Here is a 23,407-nt window from a genome sequence, read left to right on the forward strand (position 1 = left end):
AGTAAGTGGACACCTGCCCGTCAAACATCTTATTCCAAATCATGGGCGTTAATATGGAGTTGGTCACCGCTTTGCTACTATAACAGCCTCCACTCTTCTGGGAACGGCTTTCCACTAGATGTTGGAACATTGCTGCGGGGACCTGCTTCCATTCAGCCATAAGAGCATTAGTGAGGTCGGGAACTGATTTTGGGCGATTAGGCCTGGCTCGCATTTGGCGTTCCAATTAATCCCAAAGGTGTTTGATGGGGTTGAGGTCAGGGCTCTTTGCAGGCCATTCAAGTTCTTCCACACCGATCTAGACAAATCATTTCTGTATGGATTTCGCTTTGTGCATGGGGGAATTTTCATGCTGGAAAAGGTAAGGGCCTTCCCCAAACTGGAAGGCCCTTTCATTGTATGCTGTAGCGTTAATATTTCCCTTCACTGGAACTAAGGGACCTAACCCAAGACCATTATTCTTCCTCCAACAAACTTTACACTTGGCACAATGCAATTGGGCAGGCATCTTTCTCCTGGCATCCGCCAAACCTAGGTTTGTCCGTCGGACTTCCAGATGGTGAAGCGTGATTCACCACTCCAGAGAATGCGTTTCCGCTGCTCCTGAGTCCAATGGTGGCGATCAGCACTTGGTGGTCCCGTTCTGCTTGTGTGACATACCACTTCGCGGCTGAGCCGTAGTTTCTCCGAGACATTTCCACTTCACATTAACAGCAACTTACAGTGCACCGGGGCAGCTCTAGCAGGGCAGAAATCTGTCGGAAAGGTGGTATCTTATGACGGTGCCAAGTTGTTTAAAATACTCCCTCTCAAAACCAGCATTTCAGGTTTACTGGGTTTGTCAGGTATATGGCAACGGAAAGGACAGATAGTTCATCATTACCAGAGGTTCTAAACTAGTTGACATCAACAGCATATGATGTAACATATAAAGTATTGTGGTTCTCTGATTCAGTTAGTGTGTGGAAAAGTTTGTTTGATTTGCTATCTAAGATCTCTAGAAGACTCCTTTGAAGTCTACAATCAATCGTCTACCTGGGTGTAATTGGGTGTTGCCTCCCTGGGTGTCTAATTTCCCATCCCGAATTAAACCAATCAATCAATAAATCAATCAAATGAATTTATCAAACCCTTTTTACATCAGCAGATGTCACAAAGTGCTTATACAGAATCCCAGCCTAAAACCAAAAGGGCACCTATTGAGAGTACAGGGAACATTAATTGCAAACTGAAAGTGGCAAAGGTGGTTTGGGATTTATGGTTTTTGGATCACTCCAAAGTCCTATCATATTATACACTAACAAGGTCGTAACTCTGTTTTTGGAATCCTACCACTGCATACATTATGTATAATTGAGATAAAGCAGGGTTGCTTCTTCATCTCCACATTATTCAGATACGGTAGTGGTATCCCACTAGTCTATTCTTACAGACAACTAGTGGATTCATGTTGTCGTGTTTTCTGTTTTTTCCAACATGTTATTGTCATATCATATTTAGTTTTGTAGCTTGCTTATCTTGTCATAAATTGCCATTTGACAGTCTATCTTTGGATTCTCTTCGTGGGTGTTGGGTGTTGATTAGTGGGTGTTGATTCTGCATGGATTCTGTGTCAGAGAGGCCTAATGAAATCACAAGATACCGAATTGAACATTTCGACCAACCCCTCAGCTAAGAGATTCAGAGTAAAGTAATTCTTATCTTCCGATGTGATCCACGAACAGGAAGTGAAACCAGTGTGTTGACTTTTGTGAGGAACTAGGTTTACATTCAGGAACTATTTTTGGACATCACTTGTATTAATGGTTTAAGAGTGACCGAGTGGAAAGAAGAAAAAGAGGGAAGAGAAGGAGAAAAGCAGTAGCTAGGGTGTCTTAGTTTATCTTATTGAGTCCATCGACTAAAGACGCCCGCTTGGAGCTTCAGTCAGGCTATAACAAGAAAGGTCCATTACTGGACATACTGCATGTTTACTTTTTAAGTTCCGTTGTCGCTAAGTAGCCCTAAGACTCATCCAGGCCTATATTACTTCATTTAATGCACATTCTGTAGAGTATAGCATAAGAAGAGTTTATTTCCAATATGCTTTATCCACCTATTTTTCACATTTGTGTTTTTCATCAGAAATGATTGCTAATGGGTGCCTTCACCTGTGTGTGTAATATATTACTGTTCTCAAATGTTCAATTCATAGATTGTAGATGTGTATAGGAAATGGTTTTATTTTTGGCAAAACGCTATATATCCATTGTTTAGCTGGAATGGAATGTTCGTATCCTGTATATTTGACTGTGATATGCGGTCGTCTCACCTAGCTATCTTAAGATGGATGCCCTTAACGTAACGTCGCTCTGGATAAGAGCATCTGCTAAATGACTAAAATGTCAAGTGTAAATGTTTTAAATAGGACATCTCATATTACTATATTTAATGATGCATATACAACAAAAATGATGTATATTTTAAATATGGATGTCAATTTCTTTTGTCTTATGTGTTACATTTGACTGTGTAAAACTTAGCAACACTACTTATTTATCTGAGAGTGATGAGGATATGTAGCATTTTGAAAAAAATATGATTATTTCTCCCTCTGAAATGAAACCAAATACTGTACATGTCTGTCAATGAACAACCCCATGCCATGAAAAAAAACCACTCCAATCTCTTTTATAATTTCTTAAAACAATATCAATCAAATTCAATCAAATGTATTTATAAAACCCTTCTTACATCAGCTGATGTCACAAAGTGCTGTACAGAAACCCAGCCTAAAACCCAGAACAGCAAGCAATGCAGGTGTAGAAGCACGGTGGCTAGGAAAAACTCCCTAGAAAGGCCGGAACCTAGGAAGAAACCTAGAGAGGAACCAGGCTATGTGGGGTGGCCTGTCCTCTTCTGGCTGTGCCGGGTGGAGATTATAACAGAACATGGCCAAAATGTTCAAATGGTCATAGATGACCAGCAGGGTCAAATAATAATAATAATCACAGTGGTTGTAGAGGGTGCAACAGGTCAGCACCTCAGGAGTAAATGTCAGTTGGCTTTTCATAGCCGATCATTCAGAGTATCTATACCGCTCCTGCTGCCTCTAGAGAGTTGAAAACAGCAGGTCTGGGACAAGGTAGCATGTCCGGTGAACAGGTCAGGGTTCCATAGCCGCAGGCGGAACAGTTAAAACTGCAGCAGCAGCACGACCAGGTGGACTGGGGACTGCAAGGAGTCATCAGGTCAGGTAGTCTTGAGACACGGTCCTAGGGCTCAGGTCCTCATAGAGAGAGAGAGAGAGAGAGAATACTTAAATTCACACAGGAAACCAGATAAGACAGAAGAAATTCTCAAATCAAATTGTATTGGTCACATACACATGTTTAGGAGATGTTAATGCGAGTGTAGCGAAATGCTTGTGCCTCTAGTTCCGACCATGCAGTAATATCTAACCAGTAATCTAACAATTTCACAACAACTACCTTATACACACAAGTGTAAAGGAATGAATAAGAATATGTACATATGAATGAGCAATGGCCGAAAGGCATAGGCAAGATGAAGTAGATGGTATAGAGTACAGTATATACATATGAGATGAGTAATGTAGGGTATGTAAACATTATATAAAGTGGCATTGTTTAAAGTGACTAGTGATACATTTCCAATTTTTAATTGTTAAAGTGGCTAGAGATTTGAGTCAGTATGTTGGCAGCAGCCACTCAATGTTAGATATAACAGACTGACCCTAGCCCCCGACACATAAACTATTGCAGCATAAATACTGGAGGCTGAGACAGGAGGGGTCGGGAGACACTGTGACCCCGTCCGATGATACCCCCGTACAGGGCCAAACAGGCAGGATATAACCCCACCCACTTTGCCAAAGCACAGCCCCCACACCACTAGAGGAAATATTCAACCACCAACTTACCATCCTGAGACAAGGCCGAGTATAGCACACTGAGATCTCTGCCAACCCGGACAGGAAGATCACATCAGTGACTCAACCCACTCAAGTGATGCACCCCTCCTACTGACGGCATGGAAGGGCACCAATAAGCCAGTGACTCAGCCCCTGTAATAGGGTTTGAGGCAGAGAATCCCAGTGCCTGTAAAACCTTATTTACCAACATCTCAGAAAAATTGCCATGTAGCATTTTGGTATGAAACTCTTCACATAGTTCTGGTTGGAGCATGTGCATTTCACTGATATGTCCACATCATACTCATTTAGTGTAAGTATGTATTCATTTAGTTACTAGATGTTATCTCAAAGAGATATTCACAAACTGGCACCCCGTCGTTACCCCTTCCCTCCTTACTTGTGATTTATACTGGCAACCTATTGGTCCATTTAGCTGCAGTTACCCAATGGTTTCTTCCCACTGCTATAAGGTCACAGTAGGATAACAGAGTATTCTGATATACAGGATGGCAGGTTGCAGTTGTCCATATTCAATCTTGTTCTGATGGCAGCTCTGCCTCGAGGGCAGAAATAAATGTGAATGGTTTATTTAAGCGGGAAATGTGACAGGTTAAGTTTAGACATGTAATCCCAATTGTTTAAGGTTAGGGGTGCGGTTAAGTTTGTGCAATCACTGTTAGTGTAAGATTGAATAAGGAAAACTCCTCTGAGCTACAGGTTGGTTGATGCTCAGTGCTGCTATGGACAGTTTCCACTGTATAATGCACGTGTTCTAGTCTAGCTGGCATAGACAGAGACAGACACCCAGAGGTACATTCTTCAGTCAAGTTACCGAGAGAAGATCTCCAGTCAAAACAATCGAGACCATGTGTTCAAAGACCATTGATAACTGCCCGTACCTGTTCAAAGACTGCAGACTGCAGGCCTAACTTCCCATACCTGTTCAAAGACCGCAGACTGCAGGCCTAACTTCCCATACCTGTTCAAAGACCGCAGACTGCAGGCCTAACTTCACGTACCTGTTCAAAGACTGCAGACTGCAGGCCTAACTTCCCGTACCTGTTCAAAGACCGCAGACTGCAGGCCTAACTTCCCATACCTGTTCAAAGACCGCAGACTGCAGGCCTAACTTCCCGTACCTGTTCAAAGACCGCAGACTGCAGGCCTAACTTCCCGTACCTGTTCAAAGACCGCAGACTGCAGGCCTAACTTCCCGTACCTGTTCAAAGACCGCAGACTGCAGGCCTAACTGGATGCATGTGTTCAAAGAAGTTTAGGTAGATATTACTGTACTGGACGTGTGCTGAGTGTGTCTCCTCAGTATCGTCATCGCAAGGTCTGTTTTCAGGCTATAGTGCTGTTTAGGCGAGTCCAGTTGATTGATAACACATTGTGAGGGATCACACTGGGATCTTTTAGGAAAGGGTTTTGATTTCAATGCCATCTTGCCTAAAAGCTATCCCACCTTACACTCTGCACGTGCGCACACGCACGCACACACAGGCACGCATGCACACACACACACGCACAGTTTTTAAAGATGCGTCGGGAGGGTGACGACCTTGACAGAGACATCTCCGAGAATGTTTCCCAGAGTGTGTGTAGTAGCGTCTGGATTGGTTCAACCTGCCATCCCCTTTGCCCACTTCGCTTTTTCACACAGTGCTGAATCGCAGCTCTGTTTTTAGCTCGGAGAAGAAGTCTCGGTGAATGTCATCCGACAATTCTTGTTCCCTGGCCGGACTTCAATCAAATGTTGAAGCTGCCCGGAGAAAGAAGACAGTGCGTCTGCATGGCACACCAGCAGAAATAGCTGGTTCGCATTTTTCCCCGCTCACATAATTCTCCTTGGGGAAATCAACCGTGGTTTTGCGTCTGCGGGTCTGCTGCCGCTAGAGTTCTATTCTAATTTCACGCAGAATGTAATTTGTTGTGGTCGTTGTTATTATCGATCGACACCATGCTATCTAGGTCAGATTGTTTTTTTTAGAGTTGTTGCTTGCGTTTCATATCTCTATGATGTATCAGTCAATTACAGATGCTATCTGACTGAGAAAGTGGACTTAAGACAAAGAAAATCCTAGAAGCAAAAATAGCATGTTATTGGATTTGTGTATGAAGGGGACTATTTGTTGGTTTATCAGGAGACACATTGACACACCATTCCTACAACTTCTAGCCAGATCTCTGTGCTCTTCGGACTCTTCTCCTATGACAAGACAGCACATAGAGATCTGGGGCCAGGCTATGCAACTACTGCTAGCCCACCATCACCACTAGGCTATTGACTTTTGGCCTCTGCATTATCTTAAGATGGCTCCCTCAGGAGATACACAGAGTGAAGTGCTCCTGCTGTCTTTGTGAGAGAAACAGTGGAATGTTTATGCAGTACAAAATCACATCACACATCTCATTCTAGGATGATGTTTTACAGCTTGGAGAAAGGAAAATGGCCATCCTCTGATCTCCCTGTCAGGAGAGGAAAACATTCCAAACTGTGGGTTTGTTCAAACACAGGAGTTGGGTGCCACAAAGGACACAGGAGTTGGATGCCATGACAAATATGATCTGGCTGAGGGTGATCATTTTGTTAGTTTGTAATATTGAATGCTGGATTTTTGTACGATTTTCAGTGCTTTAAAACGTTTTGGTTGCTACGTTTCACAACTGTAGTGGGAAATGTATACTGTTAATTAGCAGTCATTTCACCAAACAAATGGAATTTTAGGGCATGGTTTTGGTTTATTATTTGTCTATATGGAAAGGGTTCTCTCCTTTGAGAAAAAGGGGCATATACTGAAATAGAATCACATGCAAAGTAAACATTCATTTCGTTGCCAAATCTCAGTGTCTGTTGCCAATTAAGTCTCTCCTACAAGGACACACACATTAATGTGGTCAGTCATGGGAAAAGCATGTATATGATTTAAGCCATTTCAAACCCTCACAATCCTCCGATATGACTGTTTGTACTGGGTATTGGGTTTATGAATCCAATGTATTCATTAATTTTGTTGAATATAAACTGTGGCAATCTGATATACAAAGGCTACATTTTCACATGGAGAAATTCACAAGTGATAGACCTGGGGCCTCATTTATAAACGTTGCGTAGGCACAAAAGAAGGCGTATGCCACTTTCTAAGCAAACGTTGGGATTTATTAAAAACAAACTTGATGAGAGAATGTGCATGTTATGACATTTATTCTAATAAAACATAAGGTGAACAGTAGGGCAACTTACGTTTAAACTGATGCCGTTTTCGATGCCTTTGTCGGGCAGATAAGAGTACACAGTTTCACAAATTTCATACATGTTTGTTGCGCAGAACTGTCAATGTGATTCTGGCCCAGTCATTGTCAGTTACAACCGGGGTAATTACCACACCTGAAGGTGTTACGCAATTGGGTATCTTTGACAATCAAATGGGTGGGTATAAAAAAGGCATGCAATTACAATGCGTATTGACGCACAATGGCTGCTGTTGGAAGATTTGGCGAATGGAAGAATTCAGAGAGAGCCAATTTTAGAGACCTGCAAGATTTACTGGCCAATGATGAGGAGGGCTTATGAGCCGGTTCCGATTTCCAAGAGCTGTTCTCTTGGATCTCTGTGCTGTAATGGGCCCAGCTTTACAGAGAAGCACCTGCAGAAACCAATCCGTGCCTGTCCCACTTCAAATCCTTGGCAACCTCGGTTAATAGCGTCGTTGGTGTCTCTTTGCGTTTGCAGGACTGCATCTGTGAGGACACAGCCGCCGGAGGGTTGTGACGCACGAGGTGCGGTGGAGACGCCGGGGCAGGGTGCACTCAGCTCCTGCTCAGCTGCAGCACCACCGACCCCGCTAGAACACGCAGCGACTAAAAACAATAGAAAATGTCACAATTGTTTGTGTAAATAAATGTTTAAACACAACTTGAATGCATTTGGTTTACTCTTTTCAAACGAGGGAATACTAATTACATACCTGGATCATCCGGTGCGTCTTGCATGTCCGTGTCCACCTCCGTCACTACTGCACTCAGGAGGGATTCCCCTATAATACCGGCAAGTCAAGGGGGTTGAGCTCCGGTATCCCCTTTTCCCCGCCGTTGGCACAAACACTTTGTCTGTGTAAGGCCATCTTGGCCTCCACTTTTGTCGGACCACTTCTTTTTTTTTATTTCTGAGGGGGTCCGACCTTCTGAGCCAGCAGCATCCACAGCGTCCGCCACATGCTGCCACTCTAACGCCTTTTTGGCATTTGCAATGCTCACACTGTGTCCACCAAACAATATATTTTTTCATTGCTTCAACCTCCCCTACAATAACTTTCTTTTTTTTAGCCTTTCTGTGAGGATGTGCGGTCATTGTTGTCATGCAGTCAGTATGGATGAATATTAATTAGGGACCTTTCACTGACTATCTATAGGCAACTATGGGTGTTCACGTGCGCCAAATTTCGAGTTGATTGTGATTTATAAAGTGAAACCGGGGTGGAACGTGCGTGGGCACTGTGTTATAAATCAGAATATTTTTGTGCATAAGCACATTCAGTGTTTGGTCCATAAGCCACCTTTTGACGTGAATCCTCCTCACAGTTTTATAAATGAGGCCGCTGGGCTTTCAACCCCTGTGAAATAGAATAGTGGCTGTGGAAGAGGCCCTCCGTTCCCATCAAGCCAATATTACTGTTTGCCATGTTTGTGGCTGTTCAATAGAACACCTTATAGACTACCTACACACTTGCTCAAGATCACAAAGCTTGGAGAGTTAGACTCAGGTATTTTTCTCTACTGTTATTACCATCTTACATGCCACCTGAAGACTAGTTTAGAGGTGCTGCTGTTTCTCTGTGCCTCTGTTCATCTGTAATAGAGGGCTGTACCGGCTGCCCCTTCTGCCAGCAGGACCTGTAGACTATCAGGCCAAGGAAATCGAGACGTTTTCATTACTAGAGAATGAGCCCGAAGGAAGGAAGTGTTTTAGAGGCCAGGTCTACTTCTGTTGGTCAGGAGAGTTTAATAAGAAATATTATATTTGACACACAAGTGGTGTGTCCAGCTATAGTAAGTTTCCATTTCACTATAGTCTACTGGTGGTTGGGATTCACATATTGTTTCAAATGACTTTTTATACGTGAATTTATTTGCGATGTGAATTCTATCTCTTTTGGAGAGAGAAGCCTGAAAACAACTGTCATTAGCAAATTATTACAACTATATGTCTTCATTTACCTTGTGCTTTAATTTCCATCTAGGATTTTGTCTGTGTTAGAACTCTCAACATTGGTACAGTTCTACTCAAATCAGATAAGATCGGCATAAGCAGAAATGATTTGTGCTTGTTTTTCGAGAACATTAAGTTTGGCATCTAGTTTCCTTTCGCATGCCGTTCCTACTGAGACTCAGTATCACTATGAGGGAGAAGAAAGAAATCACTTTTAAGACGGGATTACCACTCCCACATCCAAGAATTTCATATTTTGTGCTTAACTTTTTGAGATACAATAATTCCTAATACAGTCATTCCGAAAAAGAAGAAAGAAAAGTGTTCTTGGGTGCAGTAGGTTACGTTTTACGTGTCCGAATCATCCCGTTTTTTTCTGTACACTTTCATAGTAGATGAGGGAATGAAGCTTGTCCATTACTGCTTCCTGGACCCATGGCTGGTTTCCAGCAACACTCGTCCTTGGTTGCTTCCTAGCTTCCGCCTCACTCGTCCACGGCAGTCATTCTAGCTTCATCCTCACTCGTCTATGGCTTCTTACTAGCTTCAGCCTTAGAGAAGGGTGGAAGAGTTGTTTGGAATTCCAGTCCATTGATGCATGGGACCCTGTCGAAAAAGGGTGACTGCCCACAATTCCCAATCCTCTGGCTTCACACTCAGCTAAATTCCAGCTATTTCTGCTTTATTTTTTCACCCTGCTTTCCCAGGCCTGTTGTTACCTAGAATAACCAAGGCACTGGTGTCAGAAACATACAGTAGTCTGAATGGCATATGGATGTTTATGCTGTAGAACTACTAGGTCCCCTTCATTCAGTTATGTCTATAGGAGCCTTGGCTCACTGTTAGAAATAATAATATGGATCGTTTTGAATCTGATTCCACGCTTCAAGATTGCTTCGAACACGTGGATTGGGATATGTTCCGCATTGCGTCCAAGAACAACATTGACGAATATGCTAATTCTGTGAGCGAGTCCATTAGAAAGTGCATCTGCGATGTTATACCCATGGCAATGATTAAAACATTCCCAAACCAGAAACCGTGGATTGATGGCAGCATTCGCGCGAAACTGAAAGCCAAACCACTGCTTTTAACCAGGGCAAGGTGACCGGAAACATGACCGAATACAAACAGTGTAGCTATTCCCTCCGCAAGGCAATCAAACAAGCTAAGCGTCAGTATAGAGACAGTATAGAGTATAGAGTCAGTATAGAGACAAGAGGTATGTGGCAGGGTCTACAGTCAATCACGGATTACAAAAGGAAAACCAGCCCTTTCGCGGACCAGGATGTCTTGCTCCCTGGCAGACTAATTTGAGGACAATACAGTGCCACTGACACGGCCCGCTACCAACACCTGCAGACTCTCCTTCACTACAACCATGGGAGTAAAACATTTAAACGTGTCAACCCTCGCAAGGCTGCAGGCCCAGACGGCATCCCCAGCCGCGTCCTCAGAGCATGCGCAGACCAGCTGGCTGGTGTGTTTACGGACATATTCAATCAATCCTTATCCCAGTCTGCTGTTCCCACATGCTTCAAGATGCCACCATTGTTCCTGTTCCCAAGAATGCTAAGGTAACTGAGCTAAACGACTACCGCCCCATAGCACTCACTTCCGTCATCATGAAGTGCTCTGAGAGACTAGTCAAGGACCATATCGCCTCCACCCTACCTGACACCCTAGACCCACTCCAATTTGTTTACCACCCCAATAGGTCCACAGACGACGCAATCGCAACCACACTGCTCACTGCACACTGACCCTAACCCATCTGGACAAGAGGAATACCTATGTATTCATCGACTACAGCTCAGCATTTAACACCATAGTACCCTCCAAACTCGTCATCAAGCTTGAGACCCTGGGTCTCGACCCCGCCCTGTGCAACTGGGTACTGGACTTCCCACCACCTGGGGTAGGTAACAACATCTCCACCCCGCTGATCCTCAACACGGGGGCCCCACAAGGGTGCGTTCTGATCCCTCTCCTGTACTCCCTGTTCACCCACGACTGCGTGGCCATGCACGCCTCCAACTCAATCAACAAGTTTGCGGACGACACTACAGTGGTAGGCTTGATTACCAACAACGCCGAGACGGCCTGCAGGCAGGAGGTGAGGGCCCTCGGAGTGTGGTGTCAGGAAAATAACCTCACACTCAACGTCAACAAAACAAAGGAGATGATTGTGGACTTCAGGAAACATCCCCATCGACGGGACAGTAGTGGAGAGGGTAGTAAGTTTTAAGTTCCTTGGCGTACACATCATGGACAAACTGAATTTGTCCACCCACACAGACAGTGTTGTGAAGAAGGCCTCAGCAGCGCCTCTTCAACCTCAGGAGGCTGAAGAAATTTGGCTTGTCACCAAAAGCACACACAAACCTCTACAGATGCACAATCGAGAGCATCCTGTCGGGCTGTATCACCGCCTGGTACGGCAACTGCTCCGCCCACCACCGTAAGGCTCTCCAGAGGGTAATGAGGTCTGCACAACGTATCACCTGGGGCAAACTACCTGCCCTCCAGGACACCTACACCACCCGATGTCACAGGAAGGCCATAAAGATCATCAAGGACAACAACCACCCGAGCCACTGCCTGTTCACCCCGCTATCATCCAGAAGGCGAGGTCAGTACAGGTGCATCAAAGCAGGGACCGAGAGACTGAAAACAGCTTCTATCTCAAGGCCAGCAGACTGTTAAACAGCCACCACTAACATTGAGTGGCTGCTGCCAACATACTGCCTCAACTCCAACCACTTTAATAATGGAAATGGATGGAAATGGATGGAAAAAATGTATCACTAGCCACTTTAAACAATGCCACTTAATATAATGTTTACATATGTAACGGATGTGAAATGGCTAGCTAGTTAGCGGTGGTGCGCGCTAATAGCATTTCAATCGGTGACGTCACTTGCTCTGAGACCTTGAAGTAGTGGTTCCACTTGCTCTGCAAGGGCCGCGGCTTTTGTGGAGCGATGGGTAACGATGCTTCGAGGGTGACTGTGGATGTGTGCAGAGCGTCCCTGGTTCACACCCAGGTCGGGGCGAGGGGACGGACGTAAAGTCTATACTGTTACACATACCCTACCTTACTCATCTCATATGTATATACTGTACTCTATATCATCTACTGCATCTTGACATCTTTATGTAATACATGTATCACAAGCCACTTTAAACTATGCCACTTTTATGTTTACATACCCTACATTACTCATCTCATATTGTACTCGATATCATCTACTGCGTCTTGCCTATGCCGTTCTGTACCATCACTCATTCATATATCTTTAAGTACATATTCTTTATCCCTTTAGTAGTTGTGGAATTGTTAGGTTAGATTACTCATTTGTTATTACTGCATTGTCGGAACTAGAAGCACAAGCATTTCGCTACACTCGCATTAACATCTGCTAACCATGTGGATGTGACAAATCAAATTTGATTTGATTGACCATTTGATTGATGTAGACGGGAGGATACAGTTTAATCCTATATCGATATAGGATCATGTTGACACTCAATCAAGTCCATGCCTAGCAACATTGTCATGTCACTGATTCCATATTCAGATGTTTGAGTTGGGCATCAATTCATAGCTAAACAAACTCCACAGGCAGCCTGTGATATGGTTCAGTGCGTTCTTATCCAAGTGAACATAGAATCCAATGTTCTGTCCTAGACAGCTCTCTGATTGACTCGGGTCAAAAGAGGAGTAAGTCAGCGTGGGGAGGCATGAGGCCCAAGTGAGGAACCCTGTCTAAACTCATCAGCCTGATATTATATGCTCATCTGCATGCTACCTCTGTCATGTTGAAACTGCTGATATTAACTCACTGCCACTTTCACTACTTCTACTTTTACCACTAGCAAATTATACTGTTACCACTACTTTTACTGATGTTGTCATTGGATACACATGTATCTGTAATAACAACAGGCAGGCCCGTCATGCAACCGAGCAGACAAACCTCTCTCTCTCTCTCTCTCTCTCTCTCTCTCTCTCTCTCTCTCTCTCTCTCTCTCTCTCTTCTCCGCTCCCTCTCTCCGTTCTGTCTGTTCAGTGCTGTGACCTGACCTCTGGTTTCCGTGGCAGCCAACTGGGCTGAGTCCTCCTCCTCCTCCGTATTCTAGCGTTCTTCACCGCACTTAATCACACGGACGAAGCTCACAAACAATTCTTAGTTGTGGGTCGAGAAGTATCCGAGTCCGCCTTACTCATCAACCATGTGGCAGTTTTATTAAATCAAATAGTCCGGCTAACTGACAAGCTCTATCCACTTAAATGCACCCCACTGCTACCAGTACATTCCAAAACAAGCTAACTGCAACCCCTGTATGACAACATATAGCTAGACCCCAGCAATCATTGCACCCATATGTCCTACCTGAACAGATCACAGAGCCTGACTAACTTGTCGTTCTTGTAGGCCTATCCATCCTAAGCAATGATGGGAGATAGAAACTCTGTGAGCTTTTGTGTCAGACAGGCAGAGCCCAGCAGCTGAAGAATCTCCACATTTAAACACAGGGATGTTGGGATGCGCCTCAGATGTAGGCCAAACAGACTCTCTAACCAGAAGACCTTTCACCCTGAACTCTGTCAGACAGCAAGGAAGCATAACAAAACATGAGGCAAGAGGAAAATAGCTTTCGACTATTTTGTTGCTCTCTCTCCGGACGGCCTACGTTTGAGAAACAGGGCGATGTGTTTAGTGTGTGTGTGCCAACTACACAGTACATGTCCATGTGAACGTGGTAGTGGGTGCAGTTGGTGTCAATATACAGTAGGTGTTTCTTTGTGGAGTCGTGTGTGTATGTGTGTCTGCCTCATGTCACAGGCCAGTACACACTGGAGGCTTTGTGAGTAGGACAGGAAAAGAACACCTCGTTATAGAGTGTGTGTATGCCCTGTCACACAAAAATGCATTAGAGGAGATTATCCATCGACAATAATTGATTAACCCGATTCCAGATAGTCTCTTCTGGAGTGCTCCTCTGTGACAATGCGTCTGAAAAGGAGTGTCTTTTCTCTCATTTGGCAATGCAACCCTTCAACTCCACCTAGTGGTGTTCATTTCAATGTGGCTGAGTTGGGAGTTTGACTGGACCGCATCCAGAGTGCAAGAAACAAAATGGAATGTTGAGAAATTGGAGGTGTAGGTTGCCGTGTTAACCAGACGGGGGTGCTATTGACCTTCCCCATCCCATATTACAGCCTCACTCAAAGCTTGCTGAACTGAGTGCTGAGTCGACAGCTGCAATGACATTTGGTACAATCCAGCAAAACACAGTCAGTGTGAATGAGCTGAGCTCCCGGGTGGCCTGTGGTTACCGTGGTACCCAGCTGCCTGGACTCCCCTCCTCTGGCTAACATGAATATCTCTCCCTGCTCTAACTTGGTGGTGGAAATGACTCATTGGATCATAACCCCTATAAATGATCATGCTGTTACAACATAATAATCTTGTTGAAGAGTGTGAACTATGGTAATACTGTAGCCAGAAAATAAAGTACTAACGAGTTACTCAGAGGGTTTAGACATGAAATCCAGGCATGGATCCCTTACCCTACTGCTGGGTCCCTTCCCAGAAGCCTGGTGCTGTGACGTGTGACGTGTGACGTGTGTGTGTGTGTGTGTGTGTGTGTGTGTGTGTGTGTGTGAGTGAGTGAGTGTGTGTGTGTGTGTGTGTGTGTGTATAAATGTGGTGTGTATCCTGGCCTCTAGATGTGAGAGCAGTGTAGAGTAGTGATGGGGGAAAAGATCGCTACAGTTACATATCGGGATATTATTTTTGGATGATATATTGTATCTTTTTGACAATATTGCAATATTATTTTTGCACTAGTTGGCTGTAGCTGCACCAAAACGTCAGTATTTTTCCCTCATAGCTTGTTCTCCATTTTATTTTTAAATAGGGAGCCAATTCGTTTTCAGCGCTTCTATTTCCATGACTGATAAAAAACTATCTTGTCCCTTTGCAGCAGACATATGGTGAGCAATATGCTTGGAATATCGAATCGCAATAAAATCACAGTTTTGAATCGCGATACATATATATTCGTGAGAATCACAATGCATATCTTATCGGCACCTAAGTATCATGATAATATCATATCGTGAGGTCCCTGGTAATTCCCAGCCCTAGCATAGGGTTGAGTTCACCAGGGTTAGGGTCGAGTTCATCAGGGTTAGGGCTGAGTTCACCAGGGTTAGGGCTGAGTTCACCAGGGTTAGGGCTGAGTTCACCAGGGTTAGGGCTGAGTTCACCAGGGTTAGGGCTGAGTTCACCAGGGTTAGGGTTGAGTTCACCAGGGTTAGGGCTGAGTTCACCAGGGTTAGGGCTGAGTTCACCAGGGTTAGGGCTGAGTTCACCAGGGTTAGGGTTGAGTTCACCAGGGTTAGGGTCGAGTTCATCAAGGTTAGGGCTGAGTTCACCAGGGTTAGGGCTGAGTTCACCAGGGTTAGGGCTGAGTTCACCAGGGTTAGGGCTGAGTTCACCAGGGTTAGGGCTGAGTTCACAAGGGTTAGGGCTGAGTTCACCAGGGTTAGGGTTGAGTTCACCAGGATTAGGGTTGAGTTCTCCAGGGTTAGGGTTGAGTTCGCCAGGGTTAGGGCTGAGTTCACCAGGGTTAGGGTTGAGTTCACCAGGGTTAGGGTTGAGTTCTCCAGGGTTAGGGATGAGTTCACCAGGGTTAGGGTTGAGTTCGCCAAGGTTAGGGTTGAGTTCACCAGGGTTAGGGTCGAGTTCACCAGGGGTGAATAGATGGTAACATGGGAGGACTGTAGGAGAGTGACTATTATTATTGCACAAATGAGGGGTGGGGGAGTCAGTTGAACCAGGACGAGCAGGGTAACTGAGGTAACAAACCGACAACCTTCAGTATGTTGTTCTACTAACACCGATGGAGGGCTATATTCTTATGTCAACATAGAAAAATAAGCGATATGGCACACTCGTTATGGTACGGTCTGCAACCCTGTATGTATTCTAATATGGGTGCTTGAAATATTTAGTTGCTTTACTTAGGATAATCTATTGATATGTCACCTTGCTGTATTGCATTGTATTCTAACACCCTTTCATTGTCCACCTTTTCCCCTCTCCTCCTCCTCCTCTCAAACCTTTTATCTCTCCTTTTCCTCCTTTCATCTCTCTATTGGCCATCCCTTTCTTTATTCTGATGGCATGTCCTCCTTAAGTCACAGGATGTGCCACAAATGGCACACTATTCCCTATATAGTGCACTACTTTTGACAAGAGCCGTATGGCCCCTTAATGCACTGTATAGGGAATAGGCTGCCATTTGGGACATTGCCACAGTCTCCATGTTAGTAGCTAATTAAATAGACGGCATAAAGAAGCTGTCCTTTTGTTATCTTGGTTACAGAGGTAAACATAGCGCCTGTGTCTATTCCTCTTCCCCCCCCCCCCTCCCCCCTCCCTCCCTCCCTCCCTCCCTTGCACTCACACTGTTTTGGAAGGGAGCAAAGACCCTCGTCATACCAGAGCAGGTTCTGAAGAGCACTGACGCACTTCAGTGTTCTGTGTGTGTGTGTGTCTGTTTTAGCAGTTGGATACACTTGATGATGTGCTCATGTCCTGGCCAAGTGCTTAATAAACCTTTAAATGCCCTTGTTATGATTTAGAGAAGACTAGAGCCATAGATTGCTCTAGAGTCTAAAATGTCATCATTCTACCCAAAGCCCAGTGCACTGTGGGAATGTGTGCAGAATAAACACACTGAAAGAGTCCCCTTTAGTGGCCACTTTACTGTGCCTAGTCTGACTGGCTTTGTCCATGCTGCTGCTCCTGTCTCTCTCTGCTTCCACATCCCTTTGTCATGTTGTATCACTACACCCACACCCCACTGGCTCCACTCAGACGAGAACAGTCTGCTGCTGGAATGTAGACATTACAGGAATAAGCATTTTTCTTTCGGGCCCTTTCGGGAAACTCGAGCTGCCGTGGCAATGGAGGAGTATTAGGGAGAGAGGCAGACGGCTTCAGGGGTAGAGAGAGGAGAGGGAGGGAGGGGCAGGGAAGGAGTAGGGGGAGGAGGGTGTTACTACAGGGAAAGGAGGCTGAGTTCTCGTTATTCAAAAGTCAGAGTCATTTGAATCAAGACCCCCATGGGGTCATTTACATTAAGAAGCCCAAAAGATGGGCGAATTTCAGTTTAGAATAGCCTAATTGTCTCTGGATCATTTGAATGAAGGAAATACATTCGGGAGGCTTGTTGAAACAAAGAGGGGAGGTTCTTGTGGTAAATCTAAAAAAAAGAGGAGCCAACACTTTAACTAGGAGTCTAGATCATTATATTAAGACATTAGTCTGAGCTTTAATACGATCGTAAAAATGGACGTCTCCTACTAATTTGCAGCAGAATGCTGAATTCATTTTCCTGGCTAACCAAACTTGCTTAGGCCAAACATGAGTTTATTCTCCGCAATGAGTTTGGGCCTGAGTACCTTCCAGACGATTTCTAGAACGAAAACACATTCTAACCATTCTGATTGGAACCAGAAACCGATGGGTTGGGCTAGAGCCATAAAACGTGGGTAAAAGCAGCATTTTGAAAATGTGTCATTGGCTTTGATACTCTGATTGGTTAGAAATGACCCAATTGCAGATTACTTTGTTTTGTACAACATCCCTCATTTTGACATCACCACAAACGACTTCAACGATGGCAGTCTCAGACTGAAGTATGGAGCGAACATAGAACAGTCGAAGAACTCAGTTTGAGTCGCCAGGCAATGAATGAATCATAATTTGCCCTAAACTGAGAGGAGGGCGGTTAATAAGCCTCAAAGCCCAGGGGTAGCGTGGGAAACGGAGTTCTGGGTAGAAGCTGCTCAGCCTGAGGCCTGTTTGGGAGCTGTGGTTGTCTGGAGCCACACCTGTGTCAGATTAGCTGAGCCAGCAGGGAGGGCTTCCCTCTAATGGAGACTTAATAGGCTCTGAAATGACTTACTGCTGCTGCCGCTGTGTGAGGAGCAAAGCACTGTCTTACTGGGTTCAGTGTGAGACAATGGCTTCCATGTAAGACAGTGGGTTTCATGTTAGACACTGTGCTGTACCCACAGACAGACAGACAGACAGACAGACAGACAGACAGACAGACAGACAGACAGACAGACAGACAGACAGACAGGCAGGCAGGCAGGCAGGCAGGCAGGCAGGCAGGCACACACCCTGCGTGCGCACACACGCGCACACGCACACACGCGCACACGCACACATGCGCACACACACACACACACACACACACACACACACACACACACACACACACACACACACACACACACACACACACACACACACACACACACACAAACTGCAATCACTCATACCAAACTGTCCCTTCTCACCTCCTGTTCTTCTGTTTGCCGACAGACCGACAGCACATTTGGGTTAAACCTGTACTTCGTAGATTCATAGCATGTGGGTTTGTCATCGTCACTGTGTTGCCAACACTGTTTCATTGTAGTGCAGCAGCAGAGCGACTAGAATATGCCCTCTACTGGCCAACACTGCTACCAACCAGCAGCCCAACATTCTTCTCTCAGGGGGCTGTCCATCCAAGTTTCTATAACTTAATAAACTCATCAGTCTGCTACTGTATGCTCAACTGCATGCTACCTCTACCATGTTGAAACTGCTGATATTAGCCCACTATCACTTTCATGCTACTACATCTACTTTTACCACTAGCAATTGATACTGTTACCACTACTTTTACTGATGTTGTCATTGGATACACATGTATCTGTAATAACAACAGGCAGGCCCGTCATGCAACCGAGCAGACAAACCTCTCTACCTCACCCCTGGAGTGTATCTCTCTCTCTTCCTCTCCCTCTCTCTCTTCCTCTCCCTCTCCCTCTCCCTCTCCCTCTCTCTCTCTCTCTCTCTCTCTCTCTCTCCCTCCCTCCCTCCCGCTCTCCCTCACTTTCTCTCTCACTCTCTCACTTGGTGTCGGCTCACCCCTATGGAGCCAAGAACAGCTGGAAGCTCTCAGAGCAGGAGGACACACGCTGCTAACCTCTCACTGAGAGGACACTCGAGACGAGGGCCTGTGGTGCATTAAGACTCAGGGAAACGGACTGACCTGTGAGTGGCCACTGTCCTCTAGGTTGACCATCCACTCTGACTCAATAGATGGAGGGTTACAGGACATGGTTCTAAAATGAAGTACCCTTTTCACACTATCATGCCAAACCGAACCATACTGTACGGTTCCAGGAACTATGGTAGTGTGAAAAAGGCAGACTAAGGAGTGAAATCCAAGGACAGTACTCAGTTGGGCAATTCTTTAAAAAAAATATATATATATACTCATTGTGTTGCGTCCAAGAAAAATATTGGATTCTCCATCTGATAATAATGTAACATTTTGTATGTGGTTAGTTAGGTCATCGAATGTTGCAATAGCCAAGCAATGGTAGGACCTAAAACTGTACAATTTGCCGGATATACGTTTTGCTTTTGCGTAATCCCAACGGTGATATTTCCCCACACACTCCTCTCTGCTTCCTCCTGCGTGCTATGGCGACCATGGAGAGTTGTAAACATTTCTCGTGACCCTGTCTGCAGGAGGGTGACTACGTAGGGTAATGCAGAAGAACGGTATTGGACTAAAGCCTCTGAGATGTCTCTATACTGCATTTAGTCCCAGATTGGTTACAGCATCTTTACAGGTTCTATAAACCAGAACGTGGACCGATTACACTCAGAGAATATTAAAGGCTCATACACATAGCTTACAGTATAGGTAGGTAGGCTGTAATGAACAGGGGCTACATGTGGTTGTGAGGAACAAGCATTGGGGCGGCAGGGTAGCCGCCGCTATTGGTTAGAGCGTTGGACTAGTAACCGAAAGGTTGTAAGTTCATATCCCCGAGCTGACCAATAGGCTACCCTGCCGCCCCAATGCTTGTTCCTCACAACCACATGTAGCCCCTGTTCTGTCGTTCTGCCCCTGAACAGGCAGTTAACCCACTGTTCCTAGGCCGTCATTGAAAATAAGAATTTGTTCTTAACTGACTTGCCTAGTTAAATAAAGGTAAAATAAATAAAATAAAAATATCCACCTCCTTTGGCTATTATAGGGGCCAAATAAACCCTCCAGTGTCTGTCCGTTAAAGAACCATGAATTCCACCTCAAGAATACCACCTCCGACACACAATGTAACATCCACATCAGTTTGAACCATCTCTTGTGCTGTGATTAGTTGAAGATCTCATCTCTGTGTGTTTTGTTGCAGTGCTAGAGGAGCCTGCTGGTTTGAGATGGAGGGAGGCTGGAGCTGAGGGGTGGGGCACATGGGGGAGTCTGGGTAGGATTCCAGACGCATTCCGGAGCTCCCAGGGAGGGCAGAGGAGCCGGGATGGATCTTTCAATCTCCACCTTTTCTCCCCCTCCTCCCTCATTCCCTCATCCCTCTCTCTCCCACAATTGCCTGCAGAAGCTCAAATAGAAGTGGAACACATAACTAAGCTTTTGGAAGGAGAGTCAATTCATGAGATAAAGCTTTAGAATCGTTCTCCAAAATGTAGATGTTTCAATTGTCTAAGCTTTTGGAAGGAGAGTCAATTCATGAGATAAACCTTTAGAATCGTTCTCCAAAATGTAGATGTTTTAATTGTCAAATCCTCTGTGGGTTAGTGTAAATGTTTACAGAACGTCTGGAAAAGTACAGTTTGGACCTAATGCTGCAAACAATGAATTCAATATTGTTTACAGTACTTTTACACCGACTGCCAATAGACTATATAAACAGTGGTAGTTTGTGTTCACTCATCATTAATGCCACATACTTCATACTATGGATATACAGTATGACGTGTAAAATACTATAATATGATGTGTAGTGGAATTCCCCACAAGCTGATGTGAGAGAATGTATAACCCATTATGGTCGTGTTTGCTTCATAGGTCAGGTGAACAAGGTCATATACAACAAAACTATACTATGGGTAGGCTAAGATGAAACGTCATGAATGTTTTTTTTGGGTCTTTGTGCGTGTGTGAGCGTGTGTGTTAATGTTTGCGGTGGCCTAGTGTGGTGTAGGTGTCACGGATAGCTAGGAGTGGTGGGTGTGGAGTCAGGCGCAGAGAGCAACGCATACGTTTATTAAGCTGAGTCTAGCCAACAACCAGGCAAAATGACCAATAAACAGGTATGTCCCCAAAACCAGGAAAAATAACAGACAGCAAAATTCGTATAAGCAAAACAATTACACCACTGACAGCGAGAATAAGCCCGCACAAATGCAGTCGGGCCCTGGAAGTTTAAATAGGCCAATAATTAACAACAAATAAGTAACAAGGTGAAAACAATCAAGACAAAACTAACAGAAATTAAAAAGGAATCGGTGGCAGCTAGTAGACAGGTGACGACGACCGCCGAGCGCCGCCCGAACAGGGAGAGGAGCCACCTTTGGTGGAAGTCGTGACAGTAGGAGGTGAGATAGCAATGTCATGGTCCAGTCTACGTTGTGTTTGACAAATAGGGCACTCTGACACAAGAAGAGGCGGCATGAAACCAAAACGATATCCTCGGTGCTTGCCCTCTCTCTGCTTGCTCCCTGTCCTTCTTCTAACACATACAATGACCCCGTTTTTACAGCTTGCAGACCGGGTTCTCAGAACTATGTGTTTAGAATCCAACATAAATATTTAGGACGAGAGCGCAAAAGAACTGGAGCTTCTCGGTTGTGCGACAGATAAGGGTTTCGATGTGTTCAACGTCAAGACTTTGTTGATTTGGACGTTGTGAAATGACAACAACAAAAAATCGTAGAAATGAATTATTAGCAAAGTCACTAAATATGTCCTGCATGTTTTTTTGTAGAGTAGTGGGCTGTTCCCAGCTCTCAGTATAATATAGTGGGTTGACTGGGTTCACTGGGTTGTGTTTCTTTTAGAGAGGATGATCGGTTCTCCCGGGTGGTGCAGTGGTCTAAGGCACTGCATCACAGTGCCACCAGAGACTCTGGGTTTGAGCCCAGGCCATGGGACAACGCACAATTGGCCTAGCATAGTCCGGGTTAGGGAGGGTTTGGCCGGTAGGGATATCCTTGTCTCATTGCTAGCTTTTTCAAGCAGAAATTTGCTTCCTGCAAAAAAGTTCTGGGACACTGTAAAGTCCATGGAGAATAAGAACACCTCCTCCCAGCTTCCCACTGCACTGAAGATAGGAAACACTGTCACCACTGATAAATCCACTATAAATTAGAATTTCAATAAGAATTTTTCTACGGCTGGCCATGCGTTCCACCTGGCTATTCCTACCCCGGTCAACAGCACTGCACCCCCCACAGCAACTCGCCCAAGCCTTCCCCATTTCTCCTTCTCTCAAATTCCAGTCAGCTGATGTTCTGAAAGAGCTGCAAAATCTGGACCCCTGCAAATCAGCCGGGCTAGACCTTTCTTTCTAAAATTATCTGCCGAAATTGTTGCCACCCCTATTACTAGCCTGTTCAACCTCTCTTTCGTGTCGTCTGAGATTCCCAAAGATTGGAAAGCAGCTGCGGTCATCCCTATCTTCAAAGGGGGGGACACTCTTGACCCAAACTGTTACAGACCTATATCTATCCTACCCTGCCTTTCTAAGGTCTTCGAAAGCCAAGTCAACAAACAGATTACCGACCATTTCGAATCTCACCATGCCTTCTCTACTATGCAATCTGGTAGCAGAGCTGGTCATGGATGCGCCTCAGCCACGCTCAAGGTCCTAAACGATATCTTAACCGCCATCGATAAGAAGCATTACTGTGCAGCCGTATTCATTGATCTGGCCAAGGCTTTCGACTCTGTCAATCACCACATCCTCATCGGCAGACTCGACAGCCTTGGTTTCTCAAATGATTGCCTCGCCTGGTTCACCAACTACTTCTCTGATAGAGTTCAGTGTGTCAAATCGGAGGGTCTGCCGTCCGGACCTCTGGCAGTCTCTATGGGGGTGCCACAGGGTTCAATTCTTGGACCGACTCTCTTCTCTGTATACATCAATGATGTCGCTCTTGCTGCTGGTGAGTCTCTTATCCACCTCTACGCAGACGAAACCATTCTGTATACTTCTGGCCCTTCTTTGGACACTGTGTTAACAACCCTCCAGGCAAGCTTCAATGCCATACAACTCTCCTTCCGGGGCCTCCAATTGCTCTTAAATACAAGTAAAACTAAATGCATGCTCTTCAACCGATCGCTGCCTGCACCTGCCCGCCTGTCCAGCATCACTACTCTGGACGGCTCTGACT

The 23,407-nt window shown here is 45.1% G+C and overlaps 1 protein-coding gene and 1 long non-coding RNA gene across 3 annotated transcripts in view; one reads left to right on the plus strand and one right to left on the minus strand.

Annotated features, from left to right (window-relative positions):
* LOC110495817 (rho GTPase-activating protein 6) overlaps positions 1 to 23,407 on the plus strand; it is a 90,802-nt gene that overhangs the window by 4,002 nt on the left and 63,393 nt on the right. The gene's annotated exons all lie outside the window — the stretch shown is intronic.
* The window catches only part of LOC149975465 (uncharacterized), a 31,887-nt gene continuing 9,587 nt past the window's right edge, over positions 1,108 to 23,407 (minus strand). The window contains exon 2 of the long non-coding RNA XR_016488367.1: positions 1,108 to 3,268. This is a non-coding gene — a long non-coding RNA (uncharacterized LOC149975465). The remainder of the gene's footprint in view (positions 3,269 to 23,407) is intronic.

The sequence above is a fragment of the Oncorhynchus mykiss genome, chromosome 18 (genome assembly GCF_057628025.1).
Source record: "Oncorhynchus mykiss isolate SJ-2025 chromosome 18, ASM5762802v1, whole genome shotgun sequence".
NCBI classification, from domain to species: Eukaryota; Metazoa; Chordata; class Actinopteri; order Salmoniformes; family Salmonidae; genus Oncorhynchus; species Oncorhynchus mykiss.